Here is a 19,541-nt window from a genome sequence, read left to right on the forward strand (position 1 = left end):
TGTTGTGAACAACTGGCAAACAAATTGGCTTTGGGAAATGTCACATAAAATATTTAACAGGCCATTTTTGACCAAAAAGGCCATTTAGCTGTATTATGAGAATCAGTGACAAAACTTGAGTTCAAATAGCTTTGCTATGCAAGAAAATAGAATCTCTCATACTTAGGGTGCTGACCATCTTCATAATCCCCTGCAGCAAAATAAAAGAAATATGCTCGTCACTGGAGGAATTTGAGCACAGCCTTATTTTAGGAATGAAAAAGACAGAAATTCACACAGGACTCCCACTGACTAAAATGAATGTTGTACATTTCTATCTGGAGGCAGAATATGCTCCTTAGAGTGATTTTAGCTGGTTTTTCTATTTTAAGTATTTAAAGCACCCGACGTTGCTTTTAGTCCTTGAAATGGTAGAAAGGCCTGTGACACTAGTCCCCAGTGAACCAAAGGTACATTTGGGTTCAATTTCACCCACCTCACTATACCTCATTTGCTCAGGGGTAAGACTATAACTTCCAGGGGGGCGAGCTCTACGCTAGCAGTGCTTTACCAGGATAGGAATACTGGTATATTATATTGGCAAAGTGCTTCTAGTGTGGACCTAGCTATATCAGCAAAGTTTTGCTCTGTACAACTATAGTAAAACCAACACCCACAAATGAAACAAGCTGTATTGGTAAAGGCACAATTTCGACCATATAGGTGTGTCTATACTACAGATTTCTGCTAACAAAGAAGGATTCCATCTTTTCTTACCCATTACTTTGATATGGCTATGCTAGCAAAAATCTGCAGGGTAGATGTAACATAAAAAAGGAGAAATCTGTAGGGAAAGTTGTATTCCCCAATCAGTGATCCTCATCCAGTGTAGCACTATTTTCTCCATTGCAACTCCAATGATCCCATAAGACTAGGATGAATCCTAAACTGGAAAAAAAAATGTGTTTACTTTCTGCTTATGTTACCTTTCTTGTTTAATAAAGGGTTACACTCTTTATGGTAAAGGGAAAAGAATTGTTGAGGTTCTTTCCGCCCACCCCCACCCCATTGAAGATTTCAGAAACTCCTTACCATTTTAAATTTTGTACATTTTTTAAATTATTAGTTGAGAGATGTCTCAGCCTTTTTCATTTTCTTTCTTTTTAGTATGTGGAAGTGAAAGTGTGGCTGTGTGCATGCATGCATGTGTGTGTGAGTACCCATAAGGCCACATAGGGAACGCACCAGATAGAAAGTTCTAGATATCATCTCATAAAGATGCTCATTAAAGTTTTGTGTTTTAAACTTGAGATTGTCATATGTAACTTTTTGTAAATAAGACATTTTAAAACTTCTGCTTGTCAAGGTCCGCATTACATGTTTGAGCTGTGAGAGAGGAAAGGATTAGTCACTAAGTCGAACAATAATTTTCTGAAGAATATGTTTTGCCCTTTGTAAAATACTAGTTCATCCATACAACTTTATCAGGTCCGGGATGGGGGGAGACCCACCCAAGAATAGTCAATAGCCTCTCACTTGGTATGTCAGAGACCCATGTTCTAGTCCTGCTCTGTAGGATTTGAGCCAGGGACTCAAACCTGAGTCTCTCATGTCCTAGGTGAGTGCTAATTGGTGTCTTGATTAAGAAAATAAGAATGGCCATACTGGGTCAGACCAATGGTCCATCTAACCCAGTATCCTGTCTTCTGACAGTGGTTGCTGCCATATGCTTAAGAGGGAATGAACAGAACAGAACAACAATCATGTGATGTAGCCACTGCCATCCAGTCAGAGGTTTAAGGACACCCAGAGCATGGGGTTGCATCCCTGACCATCCTGGCTGCTAATCATTGATGGACCTATCTTCCATGAATAGATTAAATTTCTTAAACTGCAGTGGTCAATAAGGGTTAGGTCTTCTAAATGGCTACAGCATTAGGAAGATTACTATCAAAGTTATTGGAATGAGACCAGAGGAACACACAAGAAACCATTGCAATTTATCACAGGTCCCCTTATTTACAAATCCACTAAGCAAATAATAAACAATGAACACTGAAATACAGCAACAGATAGAGAGTTTGTACAAAATGTTTAGCCCTATGACTGGCCTCATTCACACCACCTTGTGGGGAACCCCGGAGTGTTTGTCATTATCTTCACAATCATCACGAGTGATTGTCTTCCTGATGGTTCCCAAGGCAGGCCGGCCAGGATACAGCTATTATAATGTGTTACACTGATGCCCACTGGGGTTCATGCATACTTATGAAGGTTTGCAACACCTTTTCCTATTTGAACTTCCACACCCCACTACTTTGGGGTGCCACATTTTTCATAGGCTAGTTTATTAGTTCCCCATATATTTATTAACACTGACATTATTCATTCACCATAACTTGTGGTTAGCACATTGCTCATACCCAATGTCTGCAAAAATCCCCAAAATACTCTAATTAGCTTTAACTGGAACACTGAAGTACATATGTACTAAATATTAACAGTTGAAACAGTCATAGGAATAGATGTTTTATCATGTGACCTTGGGTCATGCATAAGTTAAACTACCAGTAGAAACCTATCTTTAGGCGCAAGGCCTTGTTTAACTAAGCTAAATATCTTATAGGCCTCCACTTAGAGGCCCTGTGTTACAATATTAAGTAATACTTATATTTCACCTCTATATCCTAAATCTTCCAGATATTGTTTATTATAACTCTGTTTCAGGACCCCTCCCCCTTCTGATTACTACTTCTTTTTAATTTCCTTCTGAAGTCTCCACAGCTCTTCATTAGCATTTGACTCAGTGTGCCACTAGACTTCTGTTGTGAGATACACAATATTCAGGGAGATAAATGTCTCTTGCCACTTGTCTGGAGAAGTTTGTCTCAGAATTTGCTGCCTTTGAGTGACCTTCATTTAACTACAGAGCCTAGAGAACATAATTTAAGCATATATAAATAACTCCTCACATTTTCCAAACATACATCACACAGTTATTATGATGATGGTATGACACAGGCTTTCAGTAAAGACCTTACATGACCCTCTTTGGTGAACACAAGGGATCCCTGAAGCCCTGTTTACTCTTGTGACCTCTGCCAATTGGCATCAAGAGGTTCTTGGGTAACAACTATGCCAAAGAGCATTTTCAGATGCTTATATCTTAATATTTAAAACTGAAGCTTCTAGTTTTCAGTGAGGACTTTATGTGATAAGCTTGAACTGTCTACGTTCAGCAATTTTTTTAGTTTTCTTTACACAGAAACTAGTAGTCAGAATATGAAATGGTGTATTTTTAACATTGACTTGAAGCTTAAAAATAGGTGGTAAATTTGCTCCATTTTTAATTTGACCAAGAATATGTGTGTTTTTTGTGAGATCATTTAAATTTCAGCCCCACAGGAAATCTTTTTGGACAGATTATTAATAAAGTTATAATGAAATCTACAGAGTTATAATGGAAGCTTAAATATAGTAGTTGCTAATGACAACTACTGTAATATTCAGAAAGGAAGATGTTTGATCATCCTTTCCTCTCATTAGATCTTGTCCAGATGCCAAAAACTTTACAAGGAATAAAAAACTCCACATAGATACCACACCAAAGCCAGTGATATGTCAGTTGCAAGCATTATAAGACAAATTTTCCAAAGCAGACTCTGAAAACTTAGATTTTAGTGCACAAACTACATATTCACATGCAAATTAATTTTTTTATCTTTAAAAACACACACAAAAAACCTCCCTGGGAATAATATTGTTATGCAGAATGAGGCCCCTTTTAAAGTTTGGTCATATAACTCTTGATAAGAAAATGCATGCATTTGGGTGTTTACTTGAGAGTTCCCATGTTGCACTGTAATCTTGTAACCAAAAAAAATCCAACAGTTTGATTTCTTAGAATTGTAATAATTCTAGACTTTTTTTTAGAACTCTCTTATGTTATGAGTTCTATTGAATGAAGGAATAATATCTTATTAGGAATCTCCTACGCTAGTCTACTCTGAATATAGACAGTAGAAAGCTATAAGCCACAGGGCTGTATTTGTTAAAGTCACTAAGGCTATCTGTACACTTGGAGCTAGGTGACTGGCAACACTGGCAACATCCCGAGAACATACCCATGTGGCCTGGGAGCATTTGTACTGAGGACAGGTTGCCCATGCTGACACTACCCTGCTAGCCCAGTTACAGTGTTATTTTTAGCATGCTAGCTTAATGAGAGCTATCGCAAATATGGCTATTCAAGCTTGGAATAACACCCCTAGCTCCAAGTGTAGATGTAGCCGAAAGTGAAAGTGAGAGGTTTTCTTCAAATATCTGCAACTGAGCACTTCCTAAACTGTTATGCACCAAAGAGTTAGACAGTTACCAAAGCAGAATTAAATAATTAGAAGTTAGATGGTAGAAGAAGACGACATCCCTAATGATTTCATTTGGAAAAGATCTACAGTATTCAAAGTTTGCAAGTATCTGCAACTAAAGGGTAGAGGCCAATGCCATAGTCAATAAAAAATAATATGCCCCCCTTCAAGGGATGTGTCCTGTGCTCTCTCCCTGAACTATAATCATTTCTGAAGAATCTTAATTCCTTTATTTTGACCTTCTGAACAGAACTGGTGACTTTTCTTTATCTGTGACTGGCAAGTCTCATGGCAAACTGCCTTTCTGTTAGAAAATGTATTGAAACATTAAGTCATGTCCTAGAGTAAAGGTGGTATTGAATATCTCTTCTCCACAAATGACAAATTTTAGAGGAAGACCATTTAAGAAATTTTGAGCTCAGATACCACTCAATTTGTGTCTTACGATGACTAAGATGCTTGTTAAAGATTTTACAAGGTTAAAGAATGTGCAGAAGCAGAGTATAGAGTACATTCTTTTCAAACTCACTTACGATTGTTGGTTTGTCAGAACTGTGGGTGACAATCTGATATATGGAGAGGATTTCATTTGTGCAACTTTGGGTATTCTTTTCCTCCTAATTTATACAATATATTGCAATATTCCTGTTGATGCTTCAAGTCTGACAAACCAAATAGGGTGGCAAAAGATACATACTGAATTTATTTTCATGAAAGGGGAAAAGCAAGGGCATTCCCAGACCTGAATCTATGTTCTTGATGGTCAAGAGTAAAGATGGATGATGCGACATCTGCCATTGTTTAGGACAAATGCAAAACTCATAGATCCTATGCTGTCATGATCAAGACAGATACATTTTGGAGATACAGAAAAATATATAATCTATCCCATAACCAAGAGATGATTTACTAATTTACCTTTCAAATTATTATGATTTATTATTTGTGTGACAGTGATACCTACAGGCCTCATTTAAGTACCTTAAACTCATCAGAGCCCCATTGCACCAGGTTATGTACAAACATAATCCCTGCCATAGACTATGATTGTGGTTCATGAAAACATGCAAGAATTGGTTGAAATAAGCAAGTGTATGGGTGTAGAGTGAAGGAGAGCAACAATAATATGAACCATTTTTTACATTTCAGTGGAGCCGTTCATAGTTGATTGGAGATATGTAAACTTCTTATTTAACATGGGAACAATAGATAGAACCAGCATTACAGAAATCATTGCCAAGAGAGCAAAAAATTAAGATGTAGCAATAACTGATTCTTCACAGCTTGTGATCCAAACCTCAAAAAGTGTTATCAGGAAGCCTCAGCATTGGAGAAACAAATACAGTTATGTATAGCTAACAAAAAATGTACAGAACAATCTCCAGTTTGTTGTTCAAGCAACTGATAATTTTAGTAGAGTTACTTAAATCATATAAGATTTAGGGTTTTCAGCTTTGTTTAGTACTCCATTAAGTTCAGAGCAAACTAAAAATAGAATTCCAGAAATAAACCTTCTTATTAAAAGACAAACTTTCCCTACATCTTATTTTCTTAACTTCCCTCTCCAATTTGGTGACCAGATCTCTGTGCCCTTTATTGTCCTTACAATTTGTGGGGTTTTATACTTTTTGTTCTGTTTTGTTTTTTTCAGTTTAAGATTATCCAAGTCCTTAGAACTAATATCCAACTGTAAGTCTTTGAAAAGTACCAACAGGCAACTTATAGAGAAATAGAAACAGAAGAGCTATCTGTCTAGGCTTTTTTAGGGCATCCCACACCAGGGTATCTGAGCACATTAAAATGATTAAAAGTGTAGATAAGGTCTCTGTATCTCTCACTCATTCTTTCATTCTGTAAGCTTTAAAAATGTGATTTTTGGTGATTTGGTTAAGGAGGTGGGTTTTACAGTTTTTCAGTATGTGCTGAGGGTCATGATAATTTCAATCTCCTTTGGAATTAATTTCCACAGACACAGGCCAGTAGCTGAGAAAGCTTACCTCTATGCCCTGTGTACGTTGACCTCATTCTTGAGGTTGTCTCTTCCATTGTTCCAGTGGAACACACCAGTTGTGGCAAGTTATGGTCATGCAGAGGGAAGTGATCCCTCAAGTAATTCAGGATCTGAAGTGTACACCTGTCAAGGTTCCTTCCCCACTCTGAACTCAAGAGTACAGATGTGGGGACCTGCATGAAAACCTCCTAAGCTTACTTTTACCAGCTTAGGTTAAAACTTCCCCAAGGTACAAGCTATTTTACCTTTTGCCCTTGGACTTTCTCTGTCACCACCAAATGTCTAACCGGTTTTATTTTATTAGGAAAGAGCCCGTTTGGAAACTTCTTTCCCCAAAAATCCTCACCAAAACCTTGCATCCCCCTTCCTGGGGAAGGTTTGATAAAAATCCTCACCAATTTGCATAGGTGACCACAGACCCAAACCCTTAGATTTTAAGAACAATGAAAAAGCATTCAGTTTCTTAAAAGAAGAATTTTAATACAAGAAAAAGTAAAAAAGAATCACCTCTGTAAAATCAGGATGGTAAATACCTTACAGGGTAATTAGATTCAAAACATAGAGAATCCCTCTAGGCAAAACCTTAAATTACAAAAAGACACAAAGACAGGAATATCCATTCCATTCATCACAGCTTATTTTCTCAGCCATTTAAACAAACAGAATCTAACGCATATCTAGCTAGATTACTTACTAAGTTCTAAGACTCCATTCCTGTTCTGTCCCTGGAAAAAGCATCACACAGACCGACCCAGACCCTTTGTTTCTCCCTCCCCAGCTTTGAAAATATCTTATTGTCTCATTGGTCATTGTGGTCAGGTGCCAGTGAGGTTATCCTAGCTTCTTAACCCTTTACAGGTGAAAGGGTATTTCCTCTGGCCAGGAGGGATTTTAAAGGTATTTACCCTTCCCTTTATATTTATGACAACACCACTGTCTTACTTCTGGGGGAAGGATCAGATTAAGGCAATCAGTGAGGGGCTGTAAATACATACACCATACATACACACCTGGTTGAAGGGACTCCTCTCCCAGACAGGCAGGGCAGCAGCATTCCTCTAGCATGTCCCCAGAACAGGGGCTCCCCTTCTCTCAGGATAAGCAGCAGAGATTTCCCTCTCCTGCCTGTGGACACAAAGATAGCAGCAGGTTGCCCTCAAGTACTTCCACCATCAGCTGGGGTGTAGCTGTGTCACTAAGGAAGCAAGCTCACATCACTCTGCAGTTGTTGCTAGACAGTGTTCTGCTGGGGTGGTGCTTTGAAGCCACACAGAGCAGTGGGTCTTAGAGCTAACAATCCATGCATGTGCTGGGAAGTTATTACATCATTCAGAACTATTATGTCAAGCTTTCTGCAGCCCCAGGAAGATAAAAGTGCGTGAGTTACTTTCAGTTATTATTTCAAGCCTTTCTGTACAACCTCATGGGCTAAAAAATTATATTTAGAAAAAAAAAGAATTGACAATCTGATGTAATCACATGACTCCAAGAGTTGGAGCCCTAGTTACAGGCTGATAGGATCTATGCCTTTACCTGGTCATGATTGGGGTTTATAAGAAGCTTTCCCTGTATGCATGTTATCCAATAGTCTTGTGTACAGGGTTTGATCTTCTGAAGCAGCTGGTACTGGTTACAATATAGCATACTGGACTAGATGAGCCCCATGTCTGATTCACTTTATCAGTTGCTGTGTCACTCTGGCCAATCCTATAAATGGCTTTGAAAATTCAGACTGAAACTTTGAATTTGAGCCAGAAAAGAGAAAGAGGCACTGGATTGATGCGCTCTTGGCAGCGTATGTTGCTGAATAAGCCAGCTGCTGTTTTCTGCACCAGTTGGAGCCTTATAAAGATTATGGTTTCAGTCCTGTTTATCATACATTGTAGTAGTCAAGACTGTAGGTCATGAATCACCATAGCCAAGTCTAAATCTCACATGATGGGGTCTTGTGTCCCACTCAACCATATGTAAAAAAGGGGCAAAGTATATCTGTTTGGACATACAAAAATAGGGAAGAAGCCAGGTGAATATTGAGGCTGCAGCCCATATTACCAATCTGAAGGCAAATGCCCTCCATTTTGGGTAATATTATGGAGGTGGGAGGTGAATAAGAACCAGGTTATTAGCAGAGTTGAGCCAAATTATAGACAATAAAGTCAGATTATAACAAAGTTTGGCAATTTTGTGTTCAGAAAAACATTCATAAATTTAAATAATAAATTTGATCATCTAGCTTTATAACTATCTGTATTAGTTTATAGAGTTTGTCAGAAATTTTCTGTTGGAAAATAACGTTCTTCCAAAATTGAAGTTTTCACAAGGAAAATTTCAATTTTGCTGCAAAGTTATGATTTCTTCCATCAGACAAAACAAAATGAGGGCTCCCTAGATGCCTGCCTGAAGGCCTGCCAAGGCTGAGGGCCCTGGCTCTCTGTCTTCTCCCCACAGCTCCAGGCTTGGAAAGGCTGAACTCCTGGGTTCTCTGCCTCTCAGCGCAGCCAGGTTGGAAGGCTCTGGTCAGTTTCATTTTCTGTGGGTGTGGCTGCAGGGAGAAAGTGAAACTGACACAAGCATTCCAAGAAGGCAACTAGGAAGCAGAAGAATTCCATTTCAGTTCTGTCATAACAGAATTTGTAGGCAAATCCTATCCTGCTAAAATGTTTGCATATTTGACTTTTCATCCTGATTCAAAAGGAAAAGTTTTCAAAACTGCAAAATTTTTCATGGGAAAGGATTTCTATTTTCTGGCCAACTCTATTTGTTTGGCCATTAGAGGTATGAATTTAGTGTAGATCCCAAGTATATGGGATAAATACATTTTTTAAAAAGGTGAAATCTAGGTAGGGAAAAATGTGAAATTTAATCTGAAACCAAATTCTGCCACCATTTGCTCACTTCATTTCTGTGGATGTTCAGGATTTCCTCCTCCTGTATATTCACCAGTGCTTTGTCCAATGAAGTTTTAAGCATTCAAGTTTTAATTAGCTTTTTCTCCCAGCTAGTGAGTCTAAAATAAATGTTATTAAAAACAGTGGACAAGTCCCCTCTGGCGGGGCAAACAGGGAATAACACTTACATGAGTGTATTACTTTTAATTTTTGTAAATTTGCTTGCAATCTCTTCACCCTCTGACTGGGTTTATTTAGTGTTGTCTGTAAAACAAAGAAAAAACTAAATTCTGTGCTGTTCCATTATCACTTTGGTTTAATTTCCTCCTCTGACATGTGACCCACTCCTAACATGCATGCATACAAAGAAAAGATGGTCAGAAAGAGACCACAGTGCAGTGATCCTGATCTGAACCGTTGTCTTATAGTGTTAAGACCTCCATTGGCCCCCTACACTTGTCATAATTTGAATTTTCTGGGGATTTTGCAGCTCAGTGGTCCAGAATTTTATTTGCTATACATCATAGCTAAGGAGTGTATTGTGGGTAGTTCAGAAGCTTTCTGCAAGTTCACTGCAGCTTTGCTTCATTTCAAGTTGGGATGTTTAAAATCGAATGGAAGTTTTGTCTGATGTTTGAATCAATTCCAAAACTCCGAGTCTATTTGCTATTTTAATAGGCTGCAACTATTGTATCATTAGGTTTCTTTATGCACAAGTAACTGCTGACATAATACAAATGTCATGGTACATTATACAAGAAAGAAAAACAAGAAGGTTATTTTTTATCTGGAGGTTATAGCATGCATGTCTCTCAGAGTCCACAGGTTTGGTCAGAGTTCCTCCCAGGACAGCATCTTCCTCTGATGCATGAAAGGATTCCTGATGAATAGACTGGAGATGCCAAGATTCCTCCCAAGTAACCAGTGAGCTGTAGGTGAAGGGAGGGGAAATAGAAATAAAGGAGAGAGAACCTTCCCAGCAGATATGGCAAAGAGTAGTAGGGAGAGGAGGGAGGATATATTTTGTAAACTGGAGTCTGAGATGCTCACAATAATCATGGTGTTGTATGCTAGGAACATACCCTAACATTGATTGGAGACAGGGATAACTAGGCTATGAGCATTGTTTTGATTTTCTAGACTTTTTTAGCATTTATGGAAGATTAAATTTCCTATGCAGGACAGGAAAAACTGAAGGGAAACCCTTAGCTGTTTGGCTCCCAGAAGGCAAATGAGAAAAGAGAAGAAACCTAGAAAAAGGTAGTCCCTTGAGCAATTTTAGGGAAGGAGTTACCCGCTGATTACAGGCCGACTGACTCTTTCGCAAAGGCCAAATTCTGTAAGGTAAAGCATATCCTTAACTCCCATTAAAGTCAATGAATTGACTGGTACTTATTACCTTACAAGTGGGGGCCTTAAAAGCTGCCCAAAGACAGATTGATGCAGATCCTAATTGCTGGAACTGCCTTTTGCATATATAAAGGTGTGACCTGGAATGAGAGAGGTGATTAGGAACTAGCCCAACAAGAACAACTAATTCTTACAATATATGTTTTGTTACAATGTCCTTTAGTGCATAAGTACAATTTTTGTTAGTTAGCTAAATAACTTGTCTCTTTTACTCTATTAATTGAGACCCTGTGTTTCAATATCAATCATTTGTATAATCATTGGTTTTGTTTGCTGATAATGTGGTCCTCATCTTCAAAGTTCACTTGTAGGCAAGTCATAAAAAAGAGCTCTTTGTTCCTTCCTGAACTGATCTGGGAAACCAGGTAAAAGTCGCATCACACTGAAAATCTGGTGCTAGATGTAAGCATGAGATATCCTTAGTAAGTGGATTTTACAGGTCAAATCATAAAAATTATGACTCACTTTAACTAGTGTGTTTTATAAAAATGTCAATTAACTGATTTTTCTGCTTGCTATGCAATTGGTAATAATTGCATAGATAATCAGCCTGGCCATTGCGGAATGAATGAATTGACCTAGGGTTGGTTTGAATACTTATCCAAACCTCTTCAGTCTGAAAAGTTGGCGTGAAAAAGGAAAATAATTTTCAATAACAATTAACCGGACTACTTCAGATCTCAAGAACACTTCCTTTGGGAAAAAGTTTGAGGTGTTTGTTATTGTTTGTTTTAAAAACGAAAGTTGAATTATCCCAGATTGTTTTCTACAGTAAAAAATAAATGAGGCTGCCATGCTGTCTGGTGTGGCTCATGATCATGATTGCCAAACTCAGGACAGACTGTCAAAAAGGAGGGCAGAAACCCCAAACTGGTTGGATGTTGTATTTAGATTTCACCAACCCAGTAACAAGTGTGAACTCCTAAAGCACCACAACAGTCTTAACATGGAGTCCGACAGTCCCATTGTACATTCTAGTCTACCTTGCCATCCAGACAAGCTGGAATTAATGATAGTTATTTTACACCAAAAATCACACTATCAGTCATGTTATTCCCTGAATAGTAACAAAGAACCAGTCACTTACCCCCAGGTCAGCTGTACTCGGATCTCAAACCAAAGACAACAGCTGTAGCCAATCCTATAATAAACTAACTAACAATTTATTAACTAGGAAAAGGCATGAGAATTATTTACAAGGTTAAAACAGGAAACATACACACACATGAGTTAGTCATATAATCGTAGAATTATAGGACTGGAAGGGATTTTGAGAGGTCATCTAATCCAGTCCCCTGCAATCATGGCAGGACTAAGTATTATCTAGATTTAAAAAGGTAATAAAAACATTATGAAAAACAGCTCTATTAGGGCTGACCCATGCAAAGCAGCATGGGAATCTCTTGCTTAGGTTTTGGAATCTTTGCCCCTCAAAATCCAGACAGCATAAAGAGAACAATTCCTGCTCGTCTGAGATTTGTATCCCCCTCTCCCTAGAGTCCAAGCTAACGGGATGAATTCTTCTGCTTGTAACCCTTTCATGTGTGAGTGGTAGGAACAAGTGACGGTCTTTCATTCCCAATTGCCCAGTTGGATTCAGTAGTCCTTCCTGATGGGCTAGAGATACCACCTTCTGTAGAAACCCAGCATCTTGCAATAGGTGAAGTTTTTTTCCCTGTTTGGTGAGTTACAGTTTCAGAACAAACATTTTACGGTTACAGAGCAAACACTTAAGTATTACTTTATAGCATGGAATACAGATACTATAAGTAGGCTTAGTACAGCATCTTACCAGCATTCCATAAAGTCTAAACACATTCATATAACACTAATATCTATTTTAACTATACTAACCCACAGGTGAGCAAGACTGGTTTCCAATTATGCATTTGTCAGTGTTCAGTGTGGCTTGGGCCTTGCCATGAGCTAGGACCAGGTCAGAGTCCAGCACACTAGGTACCTAAATAAGTGGCCGATTCCTCCTCAGCGTTTATTTAGGTCCTAACTTTTGCACCAGATTAGGAAAAATTTGGCTAACGTATCTGTTTTAATCAAGTGATGTGTACAATGCAGAAATGAGTCACACAGTCCATAAACATGCTAGAATGTACGTGAACCACCACCTCTGTTAGAGTCAGAATTGTGCAACTGGATTTCATATGTCTGTACAGCTCACAACTATTGTAGAGGCTCTAGTGTTATGGCTGTGTGATAAATAAAGGAGGAGAGAGCTCCCTTTGATAACACCCAGCCAGCCAATTAGCTGTAAAATCCCTCTTGATAGCTGTTCTTTACTTGCTTTACCTGTAAAGGGTTAAAAAATCCCCAGATAAAGAAAAAAAATGGGCACCTGACTCAAAGAGCCAATGGGAAGGCTAGAACTTTTTAAAAAAACTTTAAAGAAACTTTCCCTTTGCTGTTGTTCTCTGGGCTGCAGGGAGAGAGCAGCAATGATATAAGCAGGAATGCTGTGTAAGGCTTGAACCAGATATGAAAATTCATCAGATCATACCTAGAATTACTTATTTGGCAGCCCCCAAATAGCTAAGTAAATTAGGGCTGTTTAGCTAGATGCTATCAAGTTTATTTTCTTTATTTTGGCATGTGGATCTCCTCTGTGCTAACCCCAGATGTTTTGTTTGCTTCTAATCTTTAAACTGAACCCCCAAAAAGCTATTTTGGGTGCTTGGTTTTTGGAATTGCTCTTTTAAAATCTAGCAAAAGCCTAAGTTCCAAATGTATTGTCTTTCTTTTTGTTTTTAATAGAATTTACCTTTTTTTTAAGAATAGGACTGGATTTTTGGTGTCCTAAGAGGTTTGTGCGTATGTTGTTTGATTAGCTGGTAGACACAGTTAATTTCCTTTGTTCTCTTTCTCAGTTCTTCCCTGGAAGGGGGGTTAAAGGGCTTGACGGTACCCAAAAGGGAGGAATTTCCAAGTGCTCCTTCCTAGTTTCAAGGGTTTTTTTTTGCATGTGGATGGTGGCAGCGTTTACCATGCCAAAGTCAGAGAAAAGCTGTGACCTTGGGAGTTTAATACAAGCCTGGAGTGGCAAGTATTAATTTTTAAAATCCTTGCAGGCTTCACTTCTGCACTCAAAGTGACAGAGCTGGGATTCAGCCTTGACTGTCTGTAATTTTGAAAACAGAGGTATGAGTTGGCATGAAATGTCAAGTGGTCTAATTTTCAGCAGAGGAACAAATCTGAAGATCTAACTGTGTTAACTTTGTTAATGTGTTTGTTATAGGCAGCGTGAACACCTATAGTTAAGATTCACATTGTATATCTCTTTCCATTATAACCTTTTTTTTTTGGTGGCTTAAAACTCTGCCTTTAACTATTTGGGGTAAAATTGTCTGTGCTTGAGAGCAGATCCTCAACTTGTGTAAATTGTCATAGACCCTCTATGGCAGCTTAGGATCTACCCCTTGGTGACAGCTTCTGGATTTGTTTGTTTATTTATTTAAATAAGTATAAGGTATTAATGGTGCACCAAAGTTTCTTCAAAACTATGCCTCTGGATTTCTGATTTCTTTCAACCTACTAGTTCATCTATGAACTTTAAACGTTCACTTTCTTCAGTAAGTTTATGTGGAGGCAAAGCCTTTTAATCACCCTGTTCTGCTAAGACTCTTAAAAGTCTGCAGGTCTTAATAAATCTCAGGAAATTCCTTTAATCTAGATGGTTCTTCTAAAGACTTGAAAACAAATTATACTTGAGGCTGAAAGAAGATAGTAAAAATAAAGGCAAACATATATTGGAAGCAAAATCCAAACAACACAGCAGAAAAACAGAGCTCTGCATTATGTGGTAAGTTAATTTTACCATGTCTTATGCTTTTCAGGACTTGCTGATGGTCCTTTGGGGGATTTTGTACTAAATTTTAGCCCGGCTGAAAAATCCCTGACAAATTCAATCAGCCTGTCCAAGAAATACTTGGAGGAGAATGATGTTGCCCTGAACAACAAAGCAAGACTGGCTGGGAATGGTTAGGTGTATGTTTGTTTTTGGACAAATTACAAGTTGATTACCCTGCAGTGGCAATTTTGTAGGATTGCTAATTGGCTGGGGTTTTTTTGGCTTTTTTTGTGGAAAAGCCTGTACTTATTTTGGGAGATTTGGAGATTGTAATTTTAGCAAATAGTCACACAGTTGCATCCTGTGTGAGTAAAACTATGTGAAGATGAACTTACTTGGCAGGATGTGGCATCAGTGAATTCTGACTCAGCCTCTTACTACACAAAGTTCACACAGAATGTAATGCTGAATGAAAAATCTGAATTACTTAGTCTTGCCTAGCTCATCTGTTGCACATTGCAATGGGTATTCTAGAAATGGCTAATTTAAAGATGTTCATAACTGGTTTTCAAGCATTCCAGGAAAATGAAAAAATATCTTCTATGATGTCTTTGAAGAGATCAAATTGGAATTCAGTCTTCCAATTGTTGTTGTACTAACAAGATGGTTTAGTCTGTCATTAGTTGCACAGAATTGTCAGAAAGCCTGGGGTGTCCTTATGCACCTTCTAGATCATAAAGAGTTTAGCAGCACAAAAGCTGAAATGCTGAACAATAAAGCAGCTATTGAAGAAACGAGTTAAATCCTTTGCTCAAAACTCGAATTTCTGATTGAACCCTTCGGCCATTGTATGAAGCACAGAAAAAATTGGAATCCTGTTCTACAACAGATTCTGTGTTTAACACAGAGGTGTATGTCATTCTGGTCAACAAGGTCTCTGTAGTATTTTGTCACAAAAACACATCTGGGGAGATTCCCAGGAAAAAAAAACCAAATCTTTTCATATCCATTTTGCCAGTCAGTGAGCAGTATATACTTGGAAAGGTTTACTGAAGTTTTCACAAAGCTGTCAAAGAAGTGGGAAGCTACTGTCTCTCATAATATGTCCCCTGAAACTTTTAACAGTGAATCATAATTCTGGAAAGTCATTGTGCTTGATTGACCTCCATTGCAAAAGTACATTGCAATGTACTTACATTGATACAAATATCTTCATTAACTACTAGGGGAAAATGCAGGAAGATACTGGTTATGTCTCATTAAAATCATTTGCTTTTTGCATGAAATTTTCTGTTTTTGCAAGTTTGTCCCAGTGTGAATTTTTTTTTTTCAGTATACAGATTCAGTGTTTTGTTTCTTTAGACAGAGAGCTTTTTACCTGTTAGGTATTTGGATCCTGGAGTCATTTTCAGAGGAAATAAAAACACACATAACGTCATTCTATGAAATCTAGTGTTTATATCTTTAAAAAAACAAGGTATTTGGGGTGCCATAAATGGGGAAGACATGAGAAGCCAATACCATCAAAAGGAATTGGCTGCCCTATATAATCAGAAGGTGAATACAAATAAAATCCTCATGTGAATGGTTTGACTTGTTCCATTTAAGGGGTTTCCATAGACTTTGCACTGTCCCAGAAACTTTCCCTGCAAATGGTTCACAAATACAGATAATCTCAGAGCAGGCATATAATGGTATGGTGAGTGCTACATTTTGTTCATAATAACTAGAAGCATTTAGAATTGCAGTCCTGAGGAGAGAAAAAGCTCTGACTTCTTGGGATCCACAGTGAAAGTAAAAAAGGAGAATAAGGGAATGGACTGTCTATCACACAGTTCTTTCTCCAAGGTGGGAGATTCCTAGGGGTTAAAAACATGTTGGCTGTCCAGTTCATTCATATATTTTTATATATACTATATATAAAAAAGTTCTTATGTGTCCTTAACATGTTTATGGGCTTCATGATGGAATGTTAAACCAGATTGTGACAGTAATTATTGATCCATACTGGAGCACTGTGGATAGCTTCAGCTTTGTACCTCAGGAAGACCCAGTGAATGCCCCCAGCACTGAGAACACAGCTGTTTTGCCACCTATTAGGAGGGTGTACTAAGGACTCCCCTCCAGGCAGAGGTGGAAGAGCCAGTGCGCCGTACCTGGGCGGACCGGCTTCCCCAGGTGGCAATTTAAAGGGCCTGGGGCTCCCAGCAGTGGCTGGAGCCCCAGGCCCTTTAAATTGCCACCAGAGCCTCGCTGCTGGAGCCCTGGGGTTTAAAGGGCCCATGCTCAGAAGGGCCCCCAGCTGCTCTTCTCCGCCCCCCCCCCGCTTTCTCCTATGGGGGCAGAAGCTTGGTGCTGCCTTCTCCCGGGGCTCTGTCCTGCTGCTGCTGGGCAGGCTCCACCGGCAGCCCAGCTCCCCTCTCCCCTGCCTCTTTCCCCAGTGTGCTGTGTTCTACTCCCCCTCTCACTCCCTCTCCCTGCCGCCAATAAGCTGTTTGCTGGCATGAGGAAGCGGAGAAGAGATGGGGCGGGGCCTTGGGGAAGGGGGTGGAATCAGGGCATATCCCCTCCAGCCCCCTGCCATGAGCCGCTCAGGGCAGGGAGCTGGGAGCAACCCCAGCCCACACCCCCAGCCCTCTACCCTGACTCCTGCACCCCCCTCACAACCCCAGCCCCATCCTGAGCACCAAAAGGGAGCTCCTGCACCCTCCGCCATCCCACATACTCACCTGCATCCCTTGCATCGAATGGGAGCTGCCCCAGGTAAGCGCTCCACACCCCAACCTCCTGTACCAACCCTGAGCCCCCTCCCTCATTCTAGCTCCTGGACAGACCCTGCACCGGTTTCAGAGTAGCAGCCGTGTTAGTCTGTATTCGCAAAAAGAAAAGGAGTACTTGTGGCACCTTAGAGACTAACAAATTTATTTGAGCTTAAGCTTTTGTGAGCTACAGCTCACTTCATCGGCTGCATTGAACCTACACCCTAACCCCCAGCCTGCTCCTGCACCCTAACTCTCTCCCAGACCCAGCCCTGTTCTCAGTGCACCCCCACCTTCAGCTCGGTGCAGAAAAAGAGGAAGAGAATGGTCTAGAACCAGGGAGAAGGTAGGTACCCTCTCTATGTGGGCAGGGGAGTGTGTGGGGGATCCTGTTTACCCCCTCCCCAGCCCTGCTGCCCTTGCAGTTTACCCCCGACCCTTCCCTTGATCCAAGGACCAATCCTAGCTTCCGTCCCACTGTGCTTTTGCCCCCAGCCCCTGCCTTGCTCCAGTCAGTAGGGACTAATTCTCCCCCCATGCCCCACTGTTCTCATCTTGCCCCTGGCCCCTACCTCGCTCCAGCTGGTGACCAATCCTTCCCCACCACCACCATACCCCGCTGTGCTCTTGCCCCTGGCCTCTTCATTCCCCAGGGGGACCCTCAAATATGTTTGGCACCAGGCCAAAAAAAGTTAATCCGGCCCTGGCACTGGGCCCTTTAAATTGTCCCTGGAGTCTTGTTGCCAGAGCCCTGGGGCAACAGCAGCAGGGCTCCAGTGGCAAGTTAAAGGGTTGGGGTGGTAGCGGTGGCCTTGGGCCCTTTTAAATTGCCCCCTTTAAATCACCCCTGAACCTCAAGGCTCCCAGTTGCCTCTGCAGCTGGGAGCTCAGGGGGTGATTTAAGGGGCCCAGGGCTCCCAGCAGCTGCTCCCACAGCCCTAGCCCCAGGCCCTTTAAATCCTGATTTAAAGTGCCTGGGGATTGAAAGGCCCCACCTCTTCTAGTTGAGGCCCCGCTCTCTCATCAGGACTCGAGTACGGGTAAATCCTTTAAGTTATTTCACCCCTGCCTCCAGGGCTGGCCAGCTGTGTTAGCAGACGTAAGAGGATGACAATGTCACAAACTTCTCCTTGTTCTTCCCTCTCTGTTCAGATACTTTTTCCCCCAAGTTGTGCTAGCAAAGCACTCGGGAGTGGGCGGTGATGGAGGGACTGTATTTGTGAGGAGAAGGACATGCCCTCTCACCTGTTTCCCTGCATATTCTCAGGTGAACTCAATGCCAAGAAATAATGTTAGTGTAATGAAGAAGATTGCTCCTTTCCAACATCTAAGTGGAAATCAAACAGGAAAAACTTTTTTACACTACATGTATGTATTCTAAATATGAAGCTTAGATATTTGACCTCACTACCCCTGACATTCATAGCTTAAGGGGGGAAAGCAGAAGAAATCACACTATAAAGCAGTATACTTCCCTTTGTGTGTGTGAGAAATTTCTAAATTCTTCATCCCTGTTTTTGGAAAAGTATGCGGTAAAGTCACCCACACTGTCAAGGTGTACATCAGAAAAGGAACAGTGAGAGGGTATCTTAGCTTTCACTTGCAAAAACTGTATTTCTGGCAGGCAGAATTTAAGGCTTTTTAAGACCATTTTGTATGTGCAATTATTTATTTACAAATGTACTCATCTGTATTTTTGTGAATCAGCATCCTAGATAATGAAAGTGTGAATCACATATAAGAATAGTATACTGGGTTTAGTGTGCAGGTTGTGGATGATGTTGGTGTCCTGTTCTATAAAGGAGGGCCTTTCTGGCCTTAAACAATATGGTCGTTAAAAAGAAAAACCATGTGTGTGTGTTTCAAATTAATTCTGACTTTCAAATGTATTTTCCTTATTTACAACACTTGTCCAAATGTGAATGGATGTGTTTAGTTTTGTGTTCTGTTCTATGTGTTAAGTTTATTGTGACATATTGGTTTAATTTTCTGTTTACAGAAAATGTTTTGTGATCATATTTTCGTGCTAACCCCTAGCCCATTCCTTCTCTCTGATAGTCAAATATTCCAAAGATTATCCAGTCCATTACTTTTTGAGTTAAAATGTCACAACAGAAGAAAGGCAGTCTTAGTGGCCTATAGATAGTGATCCTACATTACTGTGCAAAAGACTTAGGTTAATTTTCATTCCTAGAACTGCTTCTCATCTCACAACTGTTTTATGCTGGAGTAATTTCAGTTCTTGTACAGTCTCCTAGACACCACATATGCCTCTGAGTTGGCTACTGTTATAGAAACTAATTCCTCTGATTCTCTGTCTTTGGAGCC

At 40.0% G+C, this 19,541-nt stretch overlaps 1 protein-coding gene across 4 annotated transcripts in view; it reads left to right on the forward strand.

Moving 5' to 3' along the window:
• The window catches only part of SGCZ (sarcoglycan zeta), an 833,511-nt gene that overhangs the window by 686,109 nt on the left and 127,861 nt on the right, over positions 1 to 19,541 (forward strand). The gene's annotated exons all lie outside the window — the stretch shown is intronic.

Source organism: Dermochelys coriacea, chromosome 4, assembly GCF_009764565.3.
Source record: "Dermochelys coriacea isolate rDerCor1 chromosome 4, rDerCor1.pri.v4, whole genome shotgun sequence".
NCBI lineage: Eukaryota > Metazoa > Chordata > Testudines > Dermochelyidae > Dermochelys > Dermochelys coriacea.